This window comes from Mauremys reevesii, linkage group 5 (genome assembly GCF_016161935.1).
Source record: "Mauremys reevesii isolate NIE-2019 linkage group 5, ASM1616193v1, whole genome shotgun sequence".
Lineage (NCBI taxonomy): Eukaryota > Metazoa > Chordata > Testudines > Geoemydidae > Mauremys > Mauremys reevesii.
Genome location: NC_052627.1, coordinates 104,628,608 through 104,652,287, shown reverse-complemented (window position 1 = coordinate 104,652,287; position 23,680 = coordinate 104,628,608).

Below are 23,680 nucleotides of genomic sequence, written 5' to 3'. Positions count from 1 at the left end.
TATTTTCATTAGAACCACTTTGTTAAGTGAGTTGTTCTTGCCCTGTCTTCAGGAGAGATGCTATGGATTGTTCTGCCACTACTATTGTTTAGGGAAGGCTTGTGATAGTCCCAATACAGGGTAGTCTGGCTCTTAAAGGTGTAACCCTTCTGCCAGGTAGAGCCAGCAGGAACCAGGGCCGGGTTCAAAATCTAGGGGTTCCTTTCCATTGATACAACACAGAAACGGCTCGAGCCCCCACCCAGTAACCTGGGAACATTACACACCACCCCATGGCTCCTCTGAGAGGCAATACTTCTCCACTTGCAAGCACAGAGTCTGAATGTAGAAAAGAAACTTTAAATAAAAGGAGGGAAGTAACTTGGAGTTAATTTGGGCAAACACCACAAACAGGATTCATAAACATAAACCATGAGTAAAAGACCCACCCCCAAGTAGGCTGGGCAGTGTCCTTTTCCCCTCAGGTTCTTAAGTCCAGCAACCAAAAAGTCCCTTTCACATGCCTGACCCTTCTTTGCACCCCACTCACAGTTGCTGTCCTTGATCAGTGCAGACCAGAAGTTCAGAGGTGCATCTGCAGAGTTCACCTCCCCCCGTGGGTGGAGTAAAGAGGCACCGTACTCGCTCTGCTGCTCGGGCACTCACTCACCGCCCCTCTCTGCCAGCCACCCTGCTGGCTGCTCAAAGGCCACTCGTGCCAGCCGCCTGCTCACTGCTCTTGCCATGCCTCTCCACCAGCTGCCCTGCTCAGCGTGCCTCTCCATCACCGCCCTGCTCACTGCTCTTGCCATGCCTCTCCATCACCGCCGCTCTTGCCGCGCCTCTCCACCAGCCGCCCGCTCATCGTGCCTCTCCACCACACCAGCTACTCGTTCACCAGCTGTCAGTCGCTTTCTGCTGTCACCTGCCTCTCTGCTGTGACCTCTGCACATCAGTAATTTTCAGCTCTTTGCAGGCTGGGAAGAAACACTGCCCCATCTCAAGTGATTTCAGCTCTCAGTGATTTTTAGCTGTTAGCAGGCTGGGCAGAAACACAGTCCTACCACAACTGATTTCAGCTCTGATTGGGCAATTAACATAACAATGAGACTCCTAATGAAGCCTAGTTAGCTCTTTCTTTGAACAGTGTCGGGGGGGGGGGGGGAAGGGGGCAGGTTAATCCAGTCCAAGGAGGCCCCTTGGGAAGGGTTTGCAGCCTCCTGACCAGGACATTTGTTCCCACCCCTGTTACTTTCACAGGGCCTGGCATTCAAGTCTCTGGCTTAACGAGGTTCCCTCAATTGAGGGTGACCATCCTCATTTGGGACAGGTTCATCACAGTCCTGCTTCCCTGTATTCCCACAATGATTACAACATTGGTAACCATATTTCACTACCCCTGCATTCAGTACTAAGTTGATTTGTAACTCAACACCATTCCAAAGTTGATCACTTTGACACCACTCTATCTGCTGAATATGTAAGCAGAGCAGGAGCAACCTGTATTTATATAAACACACCCAAAGTCTCTCCCTCTCCCAGCTAGCTGTCAGGGAAGCATTCATTCAGACCCTGCATACAAAGGCATCCCCTGACTGCAATGGAGAAGAGCAGCGGTGAGGCACAGCTACTCCCTACTGGCCGGGGCTGGTCCTGGCAGAAAAGGGGCGAGTGACAGCACACCAGCACGCCAGTTTGGTTCCTGCCAGGAAATGAACCTCTCAGGCCTAGACCATTTCCTCCACAACCCACAGAGTGAGCAGACAAGTTGCCCCCCAAGACCCTGCAAATGTGAGTGTTGAAAATGCAGGGAGTTGTGGTGCCATGAATCATAGGCTATGCACCCAGATAGCTGTATTGCTTCTCCCAGCCATATCTAGTCACAGTGAGGACATGGGGCATGACAGCTGTGTGCTGATATCACAACTGGGAGGTATGATTGTAGCATGCATAGGCCTACCTGAGCTAGCTTTGACCGAGGTAGCTTGCTAAAAATAGCCATGTAACCAAGGCAGCACAGGCGGCAAAGCAGGCTGGCCCCCTGCATACAATCCCATCCAGGACATACTCGGGCAGTTGCCGACAGTGCCACTGCAGCTACACTGCTATTGTTAGCAAGCCAACTCAGTCAAAGCCAGCCCAGGTCTACCGACCGCAATCACACCTGCTGCAATCAGACCTCAACTGCAGTGTAGACATATCCCCAGAGGTTTCCCTGACTAATCATCTACCAGCAGCAGTGGTGCTGAGTGATGAGAAGGCACAATTGCTCTCTCCCTGAAGTGCTGGTCCCAGTGGATGTTCTAGCCACACAAATAACTGAATCCCTGCCCTTAGAAGTTAACAGACTAAATGCATAAAGTGCAATACGATACAACAAAAACAAGCCATGTATGTACAGATTTTGCCCCTCTTCCAGTCTGTGGAGCACTTCAGTTCCATAAATACACCTCTTCTTGCCTTTGGAAATGGCAATTTGCTTTCAGTTCAAGGACGATGCTATCTAAGCAACAGCAGACAGAAGCTAAGCAGTGAAGCTAATTTGTGTGCTGGAAGGCACTTAAAGAGTTAATGCTGTAGTTACAGTGGCACAGCTAAGGAGCTGCAGCTGTGTTGCTGTAGCATAGACTCCTTCAACATAGATGGAAGGGGTTTTTCCACCGCTGTAGATAATCCACTTCTCCGAGAGGTGGTAGCTAGGTGGATGGAAGAGTTTAAAGCAAAGAATAATTTTGTAAGAAAGGCACCAGAGAAAAAGCTACAAAACTGACTTACCAAAACAGCAGAACAGCTGCAAAGTTGCTACAAACCAGAAAAAATTAAAAATGCCACCGAGAACTAAAATCACTGTGGAAAACCAGGTTTGCATTTTATAAAAACTATTTGTCAGTTTGATCCTGTCCGAGCGTTTAACTGCTACCAGACCTTATGCCAGCGCTCGTTATTCCAGGATTTGATGCTGCCTCGAGGTCTCAAATGTCTACAAATTCTATACAGGAATTTAATAAAACTGCAGTGGGAGATACACTGAAGTTCATCCACAGAGTTGAATATACTCCTTACTCCAAAGAGTTTACAATCCTCCAAGGCCTCAATTCTGCCACTTATCATGATGAGTAGTTTTGTACTTTGCAAGTAGCCCCACTGCAATCTGCAGATGTGGAACAGAATTGTGTCTGAGGCAATGTCCAGATAGCTTGTCGGGTGGGACTTCGTTAGCCTGGAAATTGGGAACTACACAGTGACCTGGCCGAGGGCCGAGTTATGAAGAGCAAGCATTTTCAGTCACCTGGGGGGGGGGGGCAACAGCACACGCAACTAATGGCAGGGGAGCCAGATGGGGCAAGAGTTAATTCCCAGACCCAGCCACCAGGAGGCGCACCTGTGGTGAGTGGGACCCCTGTACAGAGACCCTTAAAAACCCTCCTGTCTGCTCTGTGGCTCCTTGAAAATCCTATGCCTCTTTTCATAAGTGTAGGATGCTCCTCCAGTATCTTTGATCAAAATTAACTCAATTGACCAAGCTGAACCTTGGTGTAACCACAGTGCTTTTAACAGTCATCATCACCTTCTTCACAGGGAGGAGGAGGAAGGGTCTGTAGTAATCGGTCTATCCATTTACATACCTGCCACGTTTTGTGCTGCTCCATCGATGTTGTCTCCTCTGTTCAGTGGGGAGAATGTGTAACGTGTCGGGGGCAGGTGTGGAGGGGAGTGATCTTCTCCCTATCAGAAGAAGGAGGATGGTGGGGAGTCAAAGGCAGTGGTGGGATGAGGATCCAGAGGTCACTGGAGCTTGGAGGGCATCAGAGGCTACCTGGGGAAGAGTCTGAGGCCTGGGGTGCAGTCAGAGTGTAGGACAGCAGAGTTTGCTGAGGGCAATGGGAGCCTGGACACTTAGGGTGTTGTCAGGGGCGGCTCTAGGATTTCCGCCGCCCCAAGCACGGCGGCACGCCGCAGGGGGCGCTCTAGCGGTCGCCGGTCCCGCGGCTCCGGTGGACCTCCTGCAGACGTGCCTGTGGAGGGTCCGCTGGCCCCGCGGCTCTGCAGACGTGCCTGCGGATGCTCCACCGGAGCCGCGGGACCAGCGGCCACTCCGCAGGCATGCCTGCGGGAGGTCCGCCGGAGCCGCCTGCCGCCCTCCCGCTGGGACGCCGCCCCAAGCGCGCGCTTGGCGCGCTGGGGTCTAGAGCCGGCCCTGGGTGTTGTTAAGGATGTGGGGAGGCTGGAGCAGCCTGCTGTGTTCTACCCCTGTCCTTATCAGCCTATCCCCCATCCTGGTTCCCCCGCTTCCCTGTCCTGGAGCCTCTTGGCTCCCACATCAGCGAGGCATGGGTGTACCCAGTGTCTACTCCCCCCCTCCCCAGGGCTGATAACCATGCTGACCCCGAACCAGCCAGGCAAGCACTGACCATGCATACGGAGGTAAATCTGCCTGATCACAGTGCTGGTGCCACAGCAGCTCCACTGGTGGGGAGGATGAATTATAGGGGAATGCAGCTGTCTCCATACAGCCTTGCTGGATGTGTGATGGGACTGCTGAGTGGGTGACATCTGGCAGCCTGGTATCTAGGGTGACCAGATGTTCTGATATTCAGGGCTTTTTCTTATATAGGCGCCTATTACCGTCCACCCCCGTCCTGATGTTTCACAATTGCTATCTGGTCACTCTACTTGTATCTAGGTCCATATCTGGTGCCATAACTGGCAGCTAGGGACGTGGTGAAGAGAGAAGGTCTGGGAAGCACTTAAGAGGAAGCTGCAGCAGTGAGTTTGGGGAAAGAACAAGACCTGAGAGCACTGCGAGTGGCAGCAGGAAGAGATTATAGCTGGGGGCTAGAGAGAATATAGGATTGACTGAAATAAAAAAAATCACTGAAGGAGTCACTTTCTTCTGACGTTGAACAGGAACGTTATTAGAACAAGGAGCATGGTTATTCATTAAGCTGCCCTGTCACTCTCTATTGAGCTTCTACTCAGAACCTCTTCATGTTGCCCTTAGGGTGACCAGATGTCTTGATTTTATAGGGACGGTCCCAATTTTTGGGTCTTTTTCTTATATAAGTTCCTATTACTCTCCACTCCCTGTCCCAATTTTTCACATTTGCTGTCTGGTCACCTTCTGCCTTGTTTCCTGCTACAGAGTTAATGAATCAACACATACTCTCATTTGCACGATAAGAGCTGGCAGTGGGAGGAACATTTTAATGTTTTCCTCAGTCTGACTACTCTTATAGGCAAACATGCAGCTTACCAGACCTCTCAACATCTCCATGGGCTAAAGCAGGTCAGGTGCTGGCCCTGAGTGGTAGGAGATCACGGGGCAGAGCTGCAGAGAAGCTCACCCTGCAGTAGCAGCTTCTGTCCCATGGACCTGGCTGGGCTCCAGATGTTGCAACTGGCCTCTGGAACATGGGTCACTGTACCATTCACTCAAATTTGCCCTGCCTCCCTGAGAACAGGGCTATAGACAACAAAATTAAATTCAACAAAGACACATGTAAGATGCTACTCTTAGGGAAGAAAAACCAAATGCACAAATACAGAATGGGGGAAAACTGGCTTGGGAGCAGCACTGCTGAGAAGGATCTGGGAGTTGTGGTGGATCATAACCTCAACATGAGTCAGCAATGCGATGCTGTTGCAAAAAAAAAAAAAAAAAAGCAACTGCAAGCCACAGGAGGTAATAGTACCGCTCTACTTGGTGCTGGTTAGGCTTCAGTTGGAGTACTGTGTCCAATTTTGGTCACCAATGTATAGAAAAGATGTAGTGAAACTGGAAAGGATCCAGAGGCAAGCGACAAAGATGATCAAAGGGATGGAAAGCACAGGGCCGCCCAGAGGGGGGGGGCAAGAGGGGCAATTTGCCCCAGGCCCCGCGTCCCGCAGGGGCCCCCACGAGTGTTTTCCGGGGCCCCTGGAGTGTTTCCCGTCTTCCCGCGGCTCCGGTTGAGCTCCCGCAGGTCCACCGGAGCCCGGGACGAGTGGACCTGCCGCAGGCATGACTGCGGAGGGGGCGCTCGTCCCGCGGCTCGGCTGGACCTCCCGCAGGCATGACTGCGGCAGGTCAACCGGAGCCGCGGGACCACGGCACCCGCCGCAGTCACTCGTCCCGGGCTCCGGGGCTCCGGTCGACCTGCGGGAGCTCAACCGGAGCCAAATGCCGCCCCCCAGGGAAAGGGCCGCCCCACGCGCCTGCTTGGCGCGCTGGGGTCTAGAGCCGCCCCTGAGCGGGGGCCCCCCGCCGCCGAAGACCCCGGGCCCCCGGAATTCTCTGGGCGGCCCTGGGAAAGCAAGCCATATGCACAAAGGCTGAAGGAACTGGGTATGTTTAGTTTGGAAAAGAGGAGATTAAGGGGGGATTATGATAGCTGTCTTCAGATACCTGAAAGACTGCCATAAAAAAATAATGGAAAAAAGTTGTTCTCTTTTGCCACAGAGGACAGGACAAAAGGCAATGGGTTCAAACTGCAGCATAGCAGATTTAGATTAAATCTCAAGAGAAATTTTCTAACTGTAGGAACAGTAGGACAATGGAACAGATTGTCTCAAGAGGTTGTGGAATCTTCTTCATTGGAAGTTTTCAAAAGGAGGCTGGATAGTCATCTGTCTTGGATGGCTTAGATCAGAGGTGGTCAAACTACGGCCCGAGGGCCACATCCAGCCCGTGAGACCGTCCTGCCCAGCCGCCGAGCTCCTGGCCCAGGAGGCTTGCCCCCGGCCCCTCCCCTGCTGTCCCCTCACCCCCGCAGCCTCAGCTTGCTCACTCCGCCGCTGGCGCAATGCTCTGGGCGGCGGGGCTGTGAGCTCCTGGGGCAGCGCAGCTGCAGAGCCGGGCCTGACCCGGTACTCTGTGCTGCGCGGTGGTGGTTGCAGTGCTGTGGTCCGGCTCCAGCCGGTGGCACGGCTGTAGCACTGCCAGCCACCAGTGCTCTAGGCAGTGCGGTAAGGGGGCAGAGAGCAGGGGGGTTGGACAGAGGGCAGGGGAGTTTGGGGTGGTGGTTGGGAGCAGGGATGTGGATAGGGGTTGGGGAAGAACAGGGGGGTGAATGGGGGCAGGGGCTCCAGGGGGGAAGTCAGGAAGGAGAGTGCATGCAGGGTCTTACTTTTCTTAACTTTTGGTAGATGAGGTGATTTTTTATGAAGATTTGCAGGTGCACCTTTTTAAGTCATCACACAAATAAATGCAGTCAAGTGCATATGAATGACCATGCTATCAACTATCCATAGGTACATGCATTTAAAATAGGCAACACAATCAAAGAAGCACTCAGTGATGAACATGATATAAATATCAGAACAGATATATTACAAAGATAGAATATGCTGTACATTTAAATAGTCAATATAATCAAGTGTGCACAAGGATATGCAATTCCTGGATCACACATTAAGGGCAGTCACATACAGCTGAATTGTGTGCTCTTTCATATGGTGGGAGAATAATTTTAAAATGTTTTAAAAGTGAAATGTTCTGATCATCATCTAACTGCCTTGGGTTCAGACATACACCTTGTCACGTTTAGAAGGTCGTTGTCATCACTCCAGCTACGAGGTCCACTTTCCTTCTCTTCCCTTTCTACAAAATCTCTGCCTGCCCATGTTTTCTGATACATCTTCACTTGTGAGGAGAGATGGGATTGTCTGAGCTCGGTGTAACCACTAAATAAAGAGCACAATGAAATATCTCCATGTGTAGCTTAGTAACTGTTTCTCCAGGTCCTGCAACGATGTCCCAAACTCACTTTCATTTTCTATCCTCACATACACCCTTGACTAACAATGTCTCCTACCTTCCCTAATATAAAGTCAGCATAAACCCACCGGGGTTCTGGTCCACGACTCAGGCTTCTAAGTACTATGGGAACACAAATAATAATAAACTACTTCAGTGTATCTTTCTAAGATGTCCTGACTTTGGCAGTGTACAGAAAGCTGTTCATTGATTCACTCAACACAATTCACCACAGTGAAGGCTGGGGGAAGGAATGATCCATCATCATTTCACCTATGGTCATTTCTTTTAAATTCTGGGCTGTGAACTGATTTTGATGGTGTCATCATTGACCCTGTTTGTCCTCACTACAAGATTTAGAAAAATTCAGACGAGGGGATGGTGTTATCAGAATTGTTTCCTCTACTTAGGGATCTTAATTCACTTGTGATCTGGTAGAAGAGAGTGCAAGAGGGTTAGTGCTCTGAATAATATTCATATTGCTGAGTATTTGCCTTCTCTTCAGTGATGGGTGATTATTTTCTTTGAACCGCTTGACTGCTACAGGAGAGGGACTACAAAGCGCTAAGTCTTTTGTTATGACTTATCTTCAGTCTTTTTCAGTGTCTGTACAGGTTTAAAGACCTTTGGCTTTTGACTTTTCTACTGCACCTTACAATTCCAGAGGTTGTGTCTGTTGTGTCATTGCAAATGTTTTTCAGTGAGGCACAACAGCCGTTTTCTCTGTCCAGATATAACTCTATATGTCACACTCCAAGGCCAGGGCTGTTTTAATGTGAGCATTTTATTAATTTTTTTTCTCTAAATCCAACAAACAAAACCACAGCTTGCAAAACCCTGGAGCGCACCAAACCCTTCTGCAACCACAACCTGTTCATGAGAGCTGTGTCCCTCTGCCTCTTCAGCAGAATTCCAAGTCTTAAAGGGACAGGGTCCTGGAAAATATAACCCTGGCATTCCATCCACCTCTTATAGCAAAAGTAGTTTACATTTCCGCTGATATGAGTGCTACACCCTATCCCTCCATGTACACACATGCAGGGAGGAATCTGCCTCCAAAGAAGAGAGGAGTTCATCTGTTGTATGCTTGCGCTTGCCTCTCCCTCTGTGGGGACTTTGCGGGGTTCCAAATCTATGGATTTGTAGGAGAGTGAAAGTGGGGAGATGGGATAAAGGGAACCATTTGGATTTGTCCACCTGTTTCCACACACAAATCCACAAGGGAGACCAGCAGAAGTTAGTACATCCTGTGACTATATTAACTTAGTCTGTTTTCCTCTCCACAGGTAGAGCCACAGAGAATTTAACTTGAATTAACTAATGCTAATTAACTCTCACTACCTCCTGCTAGTTTCAGGAGACAAAGTTTTGTGGTTTACCCTAGGCAAATCAACTTTATGGAGTATGCAGCCTAGCATGTGCAAACATGTTAGTTAACTCAAGTTAATTAGCAATCAATTAACTCAAATCACATTTTTTTTAATATAGACAGCCCCTAGGTGGATTCCAAGGTCAGCCACAGTAGATGATGCACATCTGGAAGTATGAATCCAATAGGAGCTGAGCAGTACAGGGGCCAGTAGGAGCAAGAGGGGCTAAGTAACAGAGTGGAACCTAGGAGCATCCATGCACATTTAGCACCTTTAAAAATCAGTCCCCCCAAGTTTCTTTACGTTTTTGCACTTAATTTCCTTCTTACTCGTTTAAGACCATGGGTTTAATCAAGGCATCAATAGAGGTCATATAAAACCATGAACTTAGTTCCAAAAAGAAAACCTCTGTGTGTGTGTTAAACTGCAATGTCCTTTATGGCCATAAAGCCTCACCTATGTTACCGTCCAGTGACACACGTGGTCCTTTCTCAGCAAAATTCAGTAGTACTGTACTAAAACCACTTCTAAAATGAACATTACTGTCCAACTGTCTTGTTTGTTCTTAACCCAGTGTTGCCATAAGAACCTAAAATACGGTGTGATACATACACAGAAAACACAGTTGCCAATATCTTCCCTCTTTTAAAAACACGCTTTTCAGATTTAGCGGATGACTATACTTCACTGAGACCAAGCCACATGTGAAATGTGATGTTATAACATTCAACCATCTTGGGATTATCCCTGCACAAAAAAGAACTGGATATTTTTCTACCATCCATTTTGCTCAAAGTTGGCAGAGTAACTCCTGATTTATGTTTGTACATGAAAGCAGAATCCAGAGCTATGTGCCTAAAGATAGTGTTATCCATTGAAAAGTGAAGCACTCCTAGCAGGTTTATTTCCTTTAAAAATTAATGAGATTGGATTACTATTGTACAATTGAAACAAAATGATGAGTTCCTACTCTTAGCTTAGTACAGCACCTCAACAACCCTAGACAGACCCGTGTGTGGAATATTGTGGACATACATATAGAAGAATATATAGCACATATGTGGTGGTCACATTCACAGATACATTGCAGAATCATGTAATAAATTGTGGTATCATCTAATTAATTGCATTTATCATCCACCCATCTCACCTCAACTCTGCCAATTAATCTATCTCCATTTTTTGCACTTTAAACAACAAAGTATGTAGAAACCGGACAGGCACATTGGGGCTCCAGAGAACCATGTTTACTAAATGTACACAACATGTAAGGCCTAGGTGTTCAGGAACTTAGTATCAGCCCTTTGGTGGTGCTCAGAAATTATTTCAAGGTATACCACCCAATTCTTACACAATACACTCTCCAACTACTCTGACCAGTTTTTGTGCATCTTTTAGGTTTCCTAGCAAATCATGGGCAGTTAGGGTTACCAGATGTCCCGATTTTATAGGGACAGTCCCAATTTTTGGGTCTTTTTCTTATATAGTCTCCTATTGTCCCCCACCCCCTGTCCTGATTTTTCATACTTGCTGTCTGGTCACCCTATGAGCCATTAAGAATGATAAAAGAGAGAATATATTATTTTGATCAACTTATAATATTAAAATCTCAACTGAATAAAAAAAGTATAGAGGAGAAAGATATGGAAATTTGAGATTTTTTTTATTCCTAAATATACTTGTACTGTTAAGTCTTTTGTTCATAAATCATGTGCTCTTTGGCTGGAAGCTTAAACTCTCCAAAGCTTTAAACTGATAGTCTTTAGTAACTATATATATACACATTTTGCTTGGAGAGAAAGGAATTAGTAATTATTTCTTCACACTCTCTGATTAATATATACATTCAGAATGAAATCTCAACCCCAGTGAAGTCAAAACTCCCATCAACTTCAGGAGAGCCAGGATTTCACCATCAGTATTTAGAAGACTTTTTGATAATTTTATTAACAGGTTCTTATTTTTAAACCTTGCTTATTTATGATTAATGGTTTCATGTTATGTAATTTCTGCCAAATTTATCAATAGAATGATATTCCAATGCCTGGAAGCTGAAAAATTAAGGCTAGAGATAAGGCATGCATTTTCAGCAGTGAGGGTAATTAACCATTGGCACAATTTATCAGGGCACGTGGCAGATTCTCCATGACTTTAAATCAAGACCGGATGTTTTTCTAAAACACACACTCTCTCATACACAAGATACGGAGAAACTACCCTTTTTTCTCCTCCTATGGGCAGCCCTGAATGCAGGAAATATTCCCTTCAACTGGGACAGGAGGCTTGGGGCAGTCCCCTGAAACCCAGGATTGTTCGGAGATCTGGGACAGTGGTATTGTGAATAGGAACTGAAACTTTGAATTTCATGACTTCCATGTGTTTAAACTCCCAACAATAGTATTGAATTATTTTGGGGTGGAGGTGCGGGGGCTACATTGCATATGAAAAAAAAATTATATATATATCACACACCTACCTGCACAGAAAGTCTGTATTTTCTCTAGTATTTATATACCAAGTGTATGCTTTATAAACCTTAGTGTTTTGCAGTACTTCAGTGTAATCTGTTTCATTCAGTAGTTATTCTTGCTCAGGAAATGCACAACAGTCACCACTGTTCCAAATATAGGTTGCCAGGTAAACTGTAGCATAAGCTCATTTGAATTCAGCACCCTGTGTAAAAGTGATAAGAAGCCAAATACTCCTAGGAAACAGCATAAATGAAATATGGCACACAGGCAGCAAGATATTTATAGAAACAAAATATCAGCATTTTCCACACATGTACACAAAGCAACTTCAGTCTTTTCACGGGAAAAAAAAAAATAAAAAAAGCAGCACTGGCACTCACTTATCCATTTCCCTGCAGTCACATATTTTGGCCAGAAAGCAATGACAATGTGGAAAACCTCCAGGTCCTTGCAGATTAAAGATCAATGGCTACATAAAATAGAGGCTGTCATATTTTTACTCCTAACATGTCTTGGTAATAAAAATGTTGTTTTATTAAATAAGGTGAAAATCTTGCTGGGAGATGGGTTTATTTTCCTGGCCTTACTCTCAGCACTCAGAGCAAAAATCTTCTTTCGCTTGTTATTTTCTGTTACGTTAGATCGCAATTCCTACAGAGGACAGCACGCTTACGTACCAGATCAATGGTTGCGGGTCACCAGTGTGGTAAGATATTAATAGATGTTTGGCTGCATGTGTGTGTTCCCTCTGTGTGCTGCCCCAGCTCTGTGACATCAGCTGGCACAGCAGACCTCAAGCAAACTGCCCAATAACTACAAGATCCGTTAAGGGACAAAGGCACCCAGCCAGGTTTATTGTCAACAAAGCACAGTCCTACTATCCCGCAAATGCTACTGGACCACTAATAAATGTATGCTGTAACAATGGACCAGCTCAGTAAATGGCGGAACAAAAATACTCCCTCTGAAATAAATTTTTATACCCCTGTACAAAGAAGTTAGTACTGCCCCTCTAGCATAGTTAGTTACTGCCCCCTAACGTGGCAAGTTATTGCCCATCACCTTGTACATGTTGATTCAATTAAAACATCTCTATTAGGTACTGTCATCCTGACCTTATCTTTTAGGAGGGGTCAATGTGTCCCTGTAATTTTTGTGGAATGTTTTTGCACCATTCTTAATATCAGGATGTTCTAGTACCACTTAATATCAGAATGTGTTTGCATAAGTACTCTGTAACTAGCACTTCTTAAGGATGTGTATTTCTGCAATATCAGCCATGTTCTTGCCAGATTCTGTGAGCAGGTCCTACCTGATACCAGGTCTCTGATACAAGGGCTTATGTTTCAGGTGTTCTTCCTACTACAGGGAGAAAAAAATATATGTGCATTTGAGTAATTTGGGCCTCTGGATTAATTAGCTGATGTTTGTAAAGTGCTATATTGGGGCTTATTTATTAGAAAACAATATTGATACCTCTCCCCTCCCACACTTGAAAAATAAACTGTATCTGGTAGAGGCTCTATTCTGGAATTTAAAACCCTGATCCCATTTTGTATGAGTGCACTCTGCCCCAGCAGCAGTCTCCAGACGTATTCTAGCTAAATGCATTCTGGCCAACTGCGCCAGAATGCCTCTGCCGCACAGGGGGAGCCCATGCCAGAGCAGGAACTATGAGCCCTCTTGAAAGGATTAAATGTTTGCTTTCCCCTTGTGTGAGGCTGGGGGCGCGGGGGGAAAGAGGTGAGGGCAGAACTCCAGCCCCTTTAGATTGTTTAGCACAGCTACCTGCACTAAATACCACCTATCTTTGGGTAGATCTGTACTGATAGTGGTGTGTCGAGTCCAGACACTGCACCCCAGCTAGCAGGGGTATGAATAGCAGTGTAAACGGTGAGGCACAGTTTAGGAGATGTCTATGCTACAAAGTTTTGCTGACGCACATTATGTTGGCATACAGCTGCCACAGTTAATACATCACTTGTGTGCATGCATGATGCTCCTTGCATCAGTCTTGCATGTACTCAGCATGGATGAACAGGGCAGTGCACCACGGCTAGCTATCCCAGTGAGCAACCCACCCCATTCAGCACACTATCTTTTGGTTCGTTTTGGCAATACATGGTGGGGCAAAAATGAGTCACATGCACATGGGTGACTGGGAGAAAGGGGTCAATGTTCCATAATGCAATGATCTCCTTCCCATAATAGTATTTCTATCGCACCATTTTCATGCCTATTTTCAATTTCCCACAAACCACATGAGACTTGTTGCCATCCGCCATCTCTCACAAAAGCAGTGCTGCATAGGCAACTATTGGGAGGGACACAAAGGGGGACACCAACTAAGTGTGGGGGGCACATGTGATCCCCCCACATGACCTCCCACATGACTCTGCCCTGCTCCCAGCCCAGGACCCCCATGCTCTCCCCATCCCCTCCTCCCAATCCCATGTTACCTGGGCGGGGGGCTCTGTCCTGCTGTGCTGGTCCGGCTCCCCCTAGCTGTTTGGCTGCTCTTCTGGCAGCCAGGCTCCGGAGCCATGCCCACAGGCTGCCCGGTGCAGCACAGCAGCTGCCTGGGAGAGCACCTTGCTGTGGCAGCAGCAGCAGCAACCGCTCCTCTTCCCCCCGGCTCAGCTTCTGGTGACAGTGGACAAGCAAGCCCCCCCTCCCCGGCATGCTCAGAGTCGGCTCCTGTCCCCAGAAGCTGAGCTTAGGGAGGGAGAGAGCTGCTGCTGTCGCCGCTCCCTGCCTTGCCCAGACTCAGCTTCTGGGGAGAGAAGCCAATTCTGAGCATAGAATATCAGGGTTGGAAGGGACCTCAGGAGGTCATCTAATCCAACCCCCTGCTCAAAGCAGGACCAATCCCCCACTAAATCATCCCAGCCAGGGCTTTGTCAAGCCTGACCTTAAAAACTTCTAAGGAAGGAGATTCCACCACCTCCCTAGGTAACCCAGTCCAGTGCTTCACCACCCTTCTAGTGAAATTGTTTTTCTTAATATCCAACCTAAACCTCCCCCACTGCAACTTGAGACCATTACTCCTTGTTCTGTCATCTGGTATCACTGAGAACAGTCTAGATCCATTCTCTTTGGAACCCCCTTTCAGGTACTTGAAAGCTGCTATCAAATCCCCCCTCATTCTTCTCTTCTGCAGACTAAACAATCCCAGTTCCTTCAGCTTCTCCTCATAAGTCATGTGCTCCAGCCCACTAAGCATTTTTGTTGCCCTCCGCTGGACTCTTTCCAAGTTTTCCACATCCTTCTTGTAGTGGGGGGCCCCAAAACTGGACACAGTACTCCAGATGAGGCCTCACCAATGTCGAATAGAGGGGAATGATCACGTCCCTCGATCTGCTGGCAATGCCCCTACTTATACAGCCCAAAATGCCGTTAGCCTTCTTGGCAACAAGGGCACACTGTCGACTCATATCCAGCTTCTCGTCCACTGTAACCCCTAGGTCCTTTTCTGCAGAACTGCTGCCTAGCCATTCAGTCCCTAGTCTGTAGCAGTGCATGGGATTCTTCCGTCCTAAGTGCAGAACTCTGCACTTATCCTTGCTGAACCTCATCAGGTTTCTTTTGGCCCAGTCCTCTAATTCTTCTAGGCCCCTTTGTATCCTATCCCTACCCTCCAGTGTATCTACCACTCCTCCCAGTTTATTGTCACCTGCAAACTTGCTGAGAGTGCAGTCAACGCCATCCTCCAGATCATTAATGAAGATATTGAACAAAACTGGCCCCAGGACCGACCCTTGGAGCACTCCGCTTGATACCAGCTACCAACTAGATATGGAGCCATTGATCACTACCCGTTGACCCTGACGATCTAGCCAGCTTTCTATCCACTAGTCTATTCAGCCATCCCATACTTCTTTAACTTGCCAGCAAGAATATTGTGGGAGACCATATCAACAGCTTTGCTAAAGTCAAAGAATAACATATCCACTGCTTTCCCCTCACCCACAGAGCCAGTTATGTCCTCATAGAAGGCAATTAGGTTAGTCATGACTTGCCCAGGGTGAATCCATTCTGACTGTTCCTGATCACTTTCCTCTCCTCTAAGTGCTTGAGAATTGATTCCTTGAGGACCTGCTCCATGATTTTTCCAGGGACTGGGGTGAGGCTGACTAGCCTGTAGTTCCCTGGATCCTCCTCCTTCCCTTTTTAAAAGATGGGCACTACATTAGCCTTTTTCCAGTCATCTGGGACCTCCCCAAATCGCCATGAGTTTTCAAAGGGGAGGGCTCTGGCTCTCTCGGCTACTGTGCCTAGAGAAGCTGAGCCTCAGGGCAGCTGCTGCGCTGCACCAGGCAGTGTGGCCGGAAGAGGAGAGGCTCTGACCCCGCATCTTCCCTTCTGGCTCTGGCCTCGCTCCTTCCTCTCCCCAGCCAGGGCTGGCTGCTGGGTCAAGTGCCTTGAGCAGGCGTCTGAGGAGGGTGAGTGGCTGACCTTTCTCACCCCACCGGCATCATCTCTGCAATGCTGCATGATTGTCATGATTGTTGGAAGCACAGGACGCACGATCCTCTGGTATTGGCAGAGCCACAAGAACCATGGTGGGGAACATGACATTTTCTTGGAGGAAAGATTGCTGTGGGATATAGTTCAAACCAATTCCCAGTTGTTGATGGCATTCACAGAGCAGCTGCAGACTGTGGAGCACTGCTTCTGGGCCCAAGAAACCAGCAGTGACTGGTGGGATTGCTTCGTAATGCAGGTTTGGGATGACGAGAAGGGGCTGCAGAACTTTTGAATGTGGAAGGCCAAATTCCTGGATCTGTGTGCTGAGCTTGCTCCAGCCCAGAGACACCAAACTGAGAGCTGCACTGACAGCAGAGAAGCAAGTGGTGATCACACGGTGGAAGTCATTTTAGAGTTGGCAAATCCCCTGTGGAGCTGTAGTCATGCTACAAAGCTACAAGCAGGGAGCGTCTCTCTCAATCGACCATTACTATTGGTGATGTTGAAGTGCCTGTATAACACCAACAGACCCCGGTCATTGGTAGGCAGAATCAAACCTGGGACCTCTCGAGCTTAGTGCATGAGCCTCTACTGCATGAGCTAAATGCCATATGGCTCTTCGCTATGGCCGTAGTGCAGACTCATTAATCTCTCTCTAAGTGGTCTTGGTGCTACTAGATTGGACAGAGCACCACATCCAGAAGGTGTGTGGGTTACACCAGTAGTGATCCTGAGGGATCCTGCCTACCCCTTACTCCTAACTCATGAAGGCATACACCGGCCACCTCGACAGCACCAAGGAGAGAGATTCAGCAACAGGCTCAGCAGATGCAGAATGATTGTTGAATGTGCTTTTGGTAGGCTGAAAGGGCACTGGCATTGTTTACTCACTAGATCGGATCTCAGTGCGAAAATATCTCAATGGTTATAGCTGCCTGTTGCTTCCTGCGTGATATTTGTGAAACAAAGTGGGAGAATTTGCCACAGGGGTGGAAGGTAGAGGTGGAGCAGTTATTTGCTGAGTTTGAACAGCCAGACACAAAGGCTACCAGACAAGCTCACCAAGGAGCTATATGATTTAGGGAGGCTTTGAAAGAGCACTTCAAGAGCGGATCACAGTAATGTGGTGTGGTGTACTATGCTCAACGTTGCACTGCAGTGTGGGGGCCTGTTAGGAACCATGTGGTGCTTGCTGCACATCTGTACAAATATTAATGCCAATGCAGTTAATGATGTGGGGTGCTTGCTGTACATTTATGATGACTACACTGTTTGTCACTGATTATATGGGTTGTCACCAATGAAGATGAATCACTTTCAAAATAAGTTTGAATCAGTTATGAAAACAGCACCTAACAAACAATCTGAAGATGATGATAGCAAATACATTTTAAAGTTAAAAAAATGGTTGGAAACATAATAAGGGAAAGGAACATTGCTGTGCGCTGTAGCTACACATACATCAACTATGGCTCTGATGGGCCAGTTTATGTGAAATTATGGGGGTCCATTCTTTCCACCGCTGTGGAGTAGTAGACGTGCTGGCCCTGAGGCCATGTGGAATGTTGAGGTGGGGTGTAGGGTGGTGCTATGCTGCAGTTCTCCACTGACTTCAATAGCAGTTGAGCCAGAAGAGTCTGCAGCATCTGCGTTTGTTGACCAAGAAGTTCCATTTTGTCCTGGTGCATCTCCCTCTCCTTTTCCTGCTGGGACTCCTGGGCTTTTCTTCTCGCCCCACTTTCCTTCTCTGTACCAGTCTGGAGCATTCACCCTTCAGGCTCTCTGTTCAAGGTTGGATGCAGCACTGGCTTGCAGCATTTCAAAGAGCATGTCCTCCCTCATCCTCTTATTTTTCCCTTGTATCTGGGGGAGTCGTTCTGCTGGTGTGGAAGGGTCACCTCTCAAGGCCGCAATGGCTTCAGCTACACATATAAAACAGACTTGGTCTATGTGACTGGGTGCATCAACCCCACACTGCTGTGGTGAGGGTTAAGGGACTGCTCTTGGCACAGGAAACCCCGCCTCTGTTGGGCATGCTTCCTGTGGAGGAAGCATTTAAAAGGGACAGAGGAGAACAGTTGAGCACACAATTAGGTCGACACAAAGCATCTTATGTTGACCTAACTTAATAGTGTAGACCAGGCCTTAGGGTAGTAGAGTAGAGTGCCCTACATACCTGCACCCAAGGGTATATATCATACAGGCTGAAGCAGTGCCCCCAAAGTACACTAAAAACGGCAGTGTAGAGTCCTTCTGCAGAGGCTTTTCCTGCCACAGTGAAAGCCTCTGACAGCAGGGAAAGGCTTCAGCAGGGGAAAACATTGAGGAACGGATCCAGCAGCTGCCTTGGAGTGTATGTCCTATAATGACTATGCCACTGGGACGTTCTGGGGATCATTCAGACCAGTAAGGGGTTCTGTCACCACCTGCCTTGTAACTTTGGATACCTCAGTGCTATGCTGCTATGGCTCAGAGCTTTGATACCTGTAGCCAACCCACATGCATAAGATCTCACCCTGGCTCTCACAGCCCAGTTATGCCTTACAGGGTGTCCCCAACAGTCCTGAGTATCCCCAAATCCATCTACCCCAAGTTCTTAACTACCAGACACTTAAGACTTTTCTCCTGTAGTTCATCACCTCTGAAGGTGTGAAAACTTTGCTCACTGCCTTAATATCTCTAATTAGAGTCAATTTGTTGCACAGAGTTGCTCCTGGGTATTGGGCATTGGTATTTTGTCCAAGATTCCTGAAAAAGAGTATTTCTAGTGTGCTGTTTAGCCACCGCTGTTCAAGGACTGGTTATACAGTGTAAAATAAATAAGTTGCACATCACTGATTTCTCCTCCAACAAGAAAGTCAACTTCAGGACCCTCACATCTGCTACTGCTTGGCAAAGTGATTTGAGCATTGGCCTGCTAAATCCGGGATTGTGAGCTCAATCCTTGAGGGAGCCACTTAGGGATCTGGGGCAAAATCAGTACTTGGTCCTGCTAGTGAAGGCAGGGGGCTGGACACGATGACCTTTCGGGGTCCCTTCCAGTTCTATGAGATAGGTATATCTCCATATATTTAAAGGGGCAACAATATGTAAAACCCTTAAGGAAACTCAGATAAATAGATTAAGGAGAAAATAACTGATCAAGTTATAAATGCCTCTAGGCCTGATCCTGACATTGCTGTAAATTAGGAGCATTTTCCCCTGCAACACTGGAGCTATGCTATTGTAAAACCTGTGGGAGACAAAAAGCTCAGGACCTCAGTCCTCACCCACAAAAACACGGCCAGATCCAAAGCTCATTGAAGTTAATGGAAAGACTCCAATGAGCTTTGGACCAGGCTCTAAGGGGACTAACCTCCCAGCCAAAGGGGATTTAGTGTTTTCAATTCCTACATCTTTTTTCAGATTTCTGTCTCCCTCACTAGGAATCTTGACTACCTGTTAATACCCATAAATCACAGATGTGAGATAAAGAAAACCATTTTATCAAAGTCTTTTACATAGTACGTTAACTTACCTTCACCCATTCACAAGTTCATATGAGTCATAGTTGGTGCTTTATTGTTATAAATTTCAATTAAAAAAAAAAAGACAGAGAAGGAAAGTAACCCTAATTATCATTACAAGGACTATAGGCTGAACTAAAACCCCTACACAAAATATCCAGTAGAATTTGAAAATTGTGTAAGAGAAGGCCAAGACTGGGCTGTGATGACTAATGAATTACTATTCCCCCCTGAGCTTAAGTCTTTTAAGAACAGGGCTGAGTAGGAAATCTTAAATCCTGGAAAAATAGATGATTTACTTATTGAGTTAAAGCCCCATTATGAAACATACTATAGCGAAAATATGCTAAGTGGTAAATCGACTGCTTTCTCCTAGGGAGTGCTGACGTTTTCTGTACTGGATGAAAGAAGCAAAGCTCAGCAGGGCTCTTCCAAATACTCTTTAGATAGATAGCTAGATATATAAATGTGCGCGCGCACACACACACACACCCCACCACACACACAGCTACAGAAGAACTAAGTATACAGACCTCATCAGTGGAGACATGGCTCATCAACTCCTATTCTTATCTAGTAGTCACTTGCACTTCATAACAACTCCACAGGTCCCCAAAACAACTGTATCTGCAACACTGACAGCTGACAAAATACAGAGCCTAATGCTCCTCATCTACTCAGGAGTAATTCCATGGATTTCAGCTGAGTTACTCCTGATTTACCCCAGTGTAACTGGAAGGATAATTAGACCCACAGTATCTGCTAGCTGCAGGAGCATGTCACACTGAGCTAGAAAGTCAATGAAAACATGGACCCTATCAGTTTGAATTTTGGACCCAATGAACTCAAAGTGTACTCGTGTTTAAGTCAAAAGATGGCAGCCACCAGTTATCATACATCTTAACATCATTTTGCCTTTCCTAGAGATGCTATATTCTGTGTAGCTTCATTTCCTTACATTTTCCCTCTACTTTTCAAAATAAGATTTTCTTTATTTTGGTGAAGATAATTTGGAGTGAATGATTACAGTAGAGCAAGTGCACACCCATATTAGGGCAAGGGAATCACCAATCAGTACTCAGAGGAGTTTGAGTAGGGACAACAGTACCTGGCTGGATTTGCAGCTAAAGCCATGGGCATGGGAATCTTATTCCCAAAAGGTGTTGCCAGGATGCTGGCTGCAGCCAACTGAAGCAAAGGGAAATCCCAGTGACCAAGGGGCAAAGCAACTTGGCGGGGCTGGGGGAGATGAGAAGGTAATCATAGCAAAGAAGAATTTCCAAAAGTGGCTCTACCAACATTGACAGCATGGGTTGGAAAGGAACACCTTACCATGCAAGGAAGTAGGGTTGAAGGAAGGTCCTTCTGGAGGAGCACTTGTTGGAGGAGAAAGAGGAGTATGTTATATTAACTTTAATAATTGGTGAAGCTGTCGAATGGAAAATGTTGTTTGCTTATTCCCAAGTAAGCAGGGGCGGCTCTAGGTAGTTTACCACCCCAAACACGGCAGGCAGGCTGCCTTCGGGGGCTTGCCTGTGGGAGGTCCCCAGTCCCACGGATTTGGCGGCAGCCTGCGAGAGGTCCGCTGAAGCTGCAGGACCAGCGCACCCTCCGCAGGCATGCTGCCGAAGGCAACCTGCCTGCCGCCCTTGCGGCGACCGGCAGAGCGCCCCCCGTGGCTTGCCGCCCCAGGCATGCACTTGGCGTGCTGGTGCCTGGAGCCGCCCCTGCGAGTAAGCCTATGAAAAGAGAAGAGAACAATACTGCTGCTATGATCTGTTAACAGTGACAAGTTAAAATGTATGTGTCATGCCCCTGTGTATCTCAAGACTGTAGGTTCTACTTCAGAGCAGACTGTTCAATAATAGGGAAGTTAACCCAGTGCCAGCTGGGCCGCTAACTCCTTAGACACACCAGCTAACCTCATGGCTTATTAACTCCCTAGGCTTTTGCCAGCCTCAGTATACAATTTAAACAGTATCCTTGGGATCTCCAGTACATCTTGACACCAGGTAAGTGAACCTCTGTGATATTGGGACCTTTTACTTTAATGTCACAGAAAATCCAAGTTCCTCTGTTTCAAAGAGACCAGACACATACCACTGGTCAGATCCTCCTTAGATCTCCCTCCTGTACCCTATCGGGCAACGCTCAGTCCGATCCTGTAATAAACATATGTAGTCTTTATTAATTGAATGAAAATGAAGGATATTTGCACAATGCTAAGAATACTAAAGACTCAGATAGGCAAAGTCTATTATCTTACCAAATTTCTGTTCAACATGAGAAGGTCTTATAGTTCAGCTTCTGAGGCTTACCCCAACTGTGGCATTGTGACACTCGGTACCTCAGAATAGCACCCTGTGACCCCCACTTTCACCACTTGTAAATGTTTATATTTTGTACAAAGTATGCCTTTTAAGCTGTCCTATGAAAAGTCATGATTTGCTGAAACTCAATGTTCTGTCAAAATATGTATAGCATCATTGTATATCGAGTTATGAGATTTTGGTATAGGGTTGTTATTGAAATAGAGTATGTTGAGAGTCTGGGGGATTCCCACAGCTACCTCTCCAGTGGCAACAAAGGGGGTGACCCATACCCAGACTGGTGTTAAGTGACTATCACCAGCCATTGACCATCAGGGGAATTGTAAACAAGAGATTTACAATTCATTAAGAGACAGTTGCTCAAGTTCTACACTATAGAGATTGCTCAACTCCATAACTCAGCAAGGTATCAGGATATGTGATGCTTGACTCCATGTTTGAGTCAATATTTGTCCAGGCACATGAACTGAGTCTAAAATAAGGGACAGTGACATCGTGAGTCCACCTCTCTCCTCCCCCACCCACTCTGAAGGCAACAAGAAGATTTGGAAGAAAAGACTTTGAACTGGGGACATTGGTCCCAGGCTGAGCAGGGAATTCAACCTGTGTATTAAGAATTGTGAACTGCTTACAATGCCTAGTGGGGTGAGAAAAACTGCTTGATTAAATCTTGCTTAGTCTGATAAAGTTTAGGATTTAAAGTGTGATTTTACCTTTTATTTCTCATGTAACCAACTCTGACCTCTATGCCTAACACTTATAATCACTTAAAATCTTTCTGTAGTTCATAAACTTATTTTAATGTTTTATCTTTACCCATAAGTTTGTCTAAAGTGCTTTGGGAATCTGCTCACATTACAAAGTCTGGGGCATGTCAACTATCCTTAGCTGAAGTGGTAAACTAATTAATGAGCTTGCACTGATCAAGAAAGTCTTGAGCAGTGTAAGAGTGTACATTTCTGGTGTGCAAGGCTGGGGCTGGGCAGATTTGCTGTTGTCTCCCTGTGTATAGTTCATGAGAGGCTGTGAGAGCCTGTACGCAACTTTGGGTGTGTCTTCATGTGCTAATGGCTATGTGAGAGCAAAGCCTGAAGGGGTTGCTGGTCACTAGCAGAGCAGTGTGAGAGGTACCCTGATCCAGAGAGTAAAATGGGACACAGTGGTCCCATAGTCCAAGCTGTACCTGGGGGGTGTCACAGGTATCTAGACATCCTTCACCTGGAAGACAAAGCCCTTGCCTTTTAAGATCCAGTCTGGTAAAAAGAACCTTGTTTCCTTCTGCTAGGCAGCTTTTATCCATAATCCTGCCATGTGACCGTTCTGACTCTAGGGTTCACAGGGACTGGAGGGAGGTCCATGAGCCAATTCTTTGGTGAAGTAATCCTGTGTGATTCCTCACTGGGTGGGCGTTTCCCCGTCTATACTGTGCTGTAAGCTGGTTCTACCTGCTGTGTTGAGAATCAAGGCATTTCCTCTGGATATGAGGCTTTTTAATGGGTATTAACTGACCACTCTCCCCCCAAAGGGGTGTCGTCATTTCTATGGGCAAAACTCAGAAATGATTAATGGCTCATTATTATGGGGTCTGTGCCAGCCGTGTGAGAGTTATGTAACACACAAGTACAGCTATTACTCTTAACATGAGAAATGGAGAGATTAGCACATAAGTATTACAGTCATTCATTCACCAGCATTTAGGAAAATCCAAACACTACGCATTTTACTGCAATTTTAAAAACTTTATAAAGTTCTACCAGCATTAAGGCTGACAGATTCTTAGTTGATACATAGGCCTAGACTCAGTTTGCCTAAGTCCCCAAAG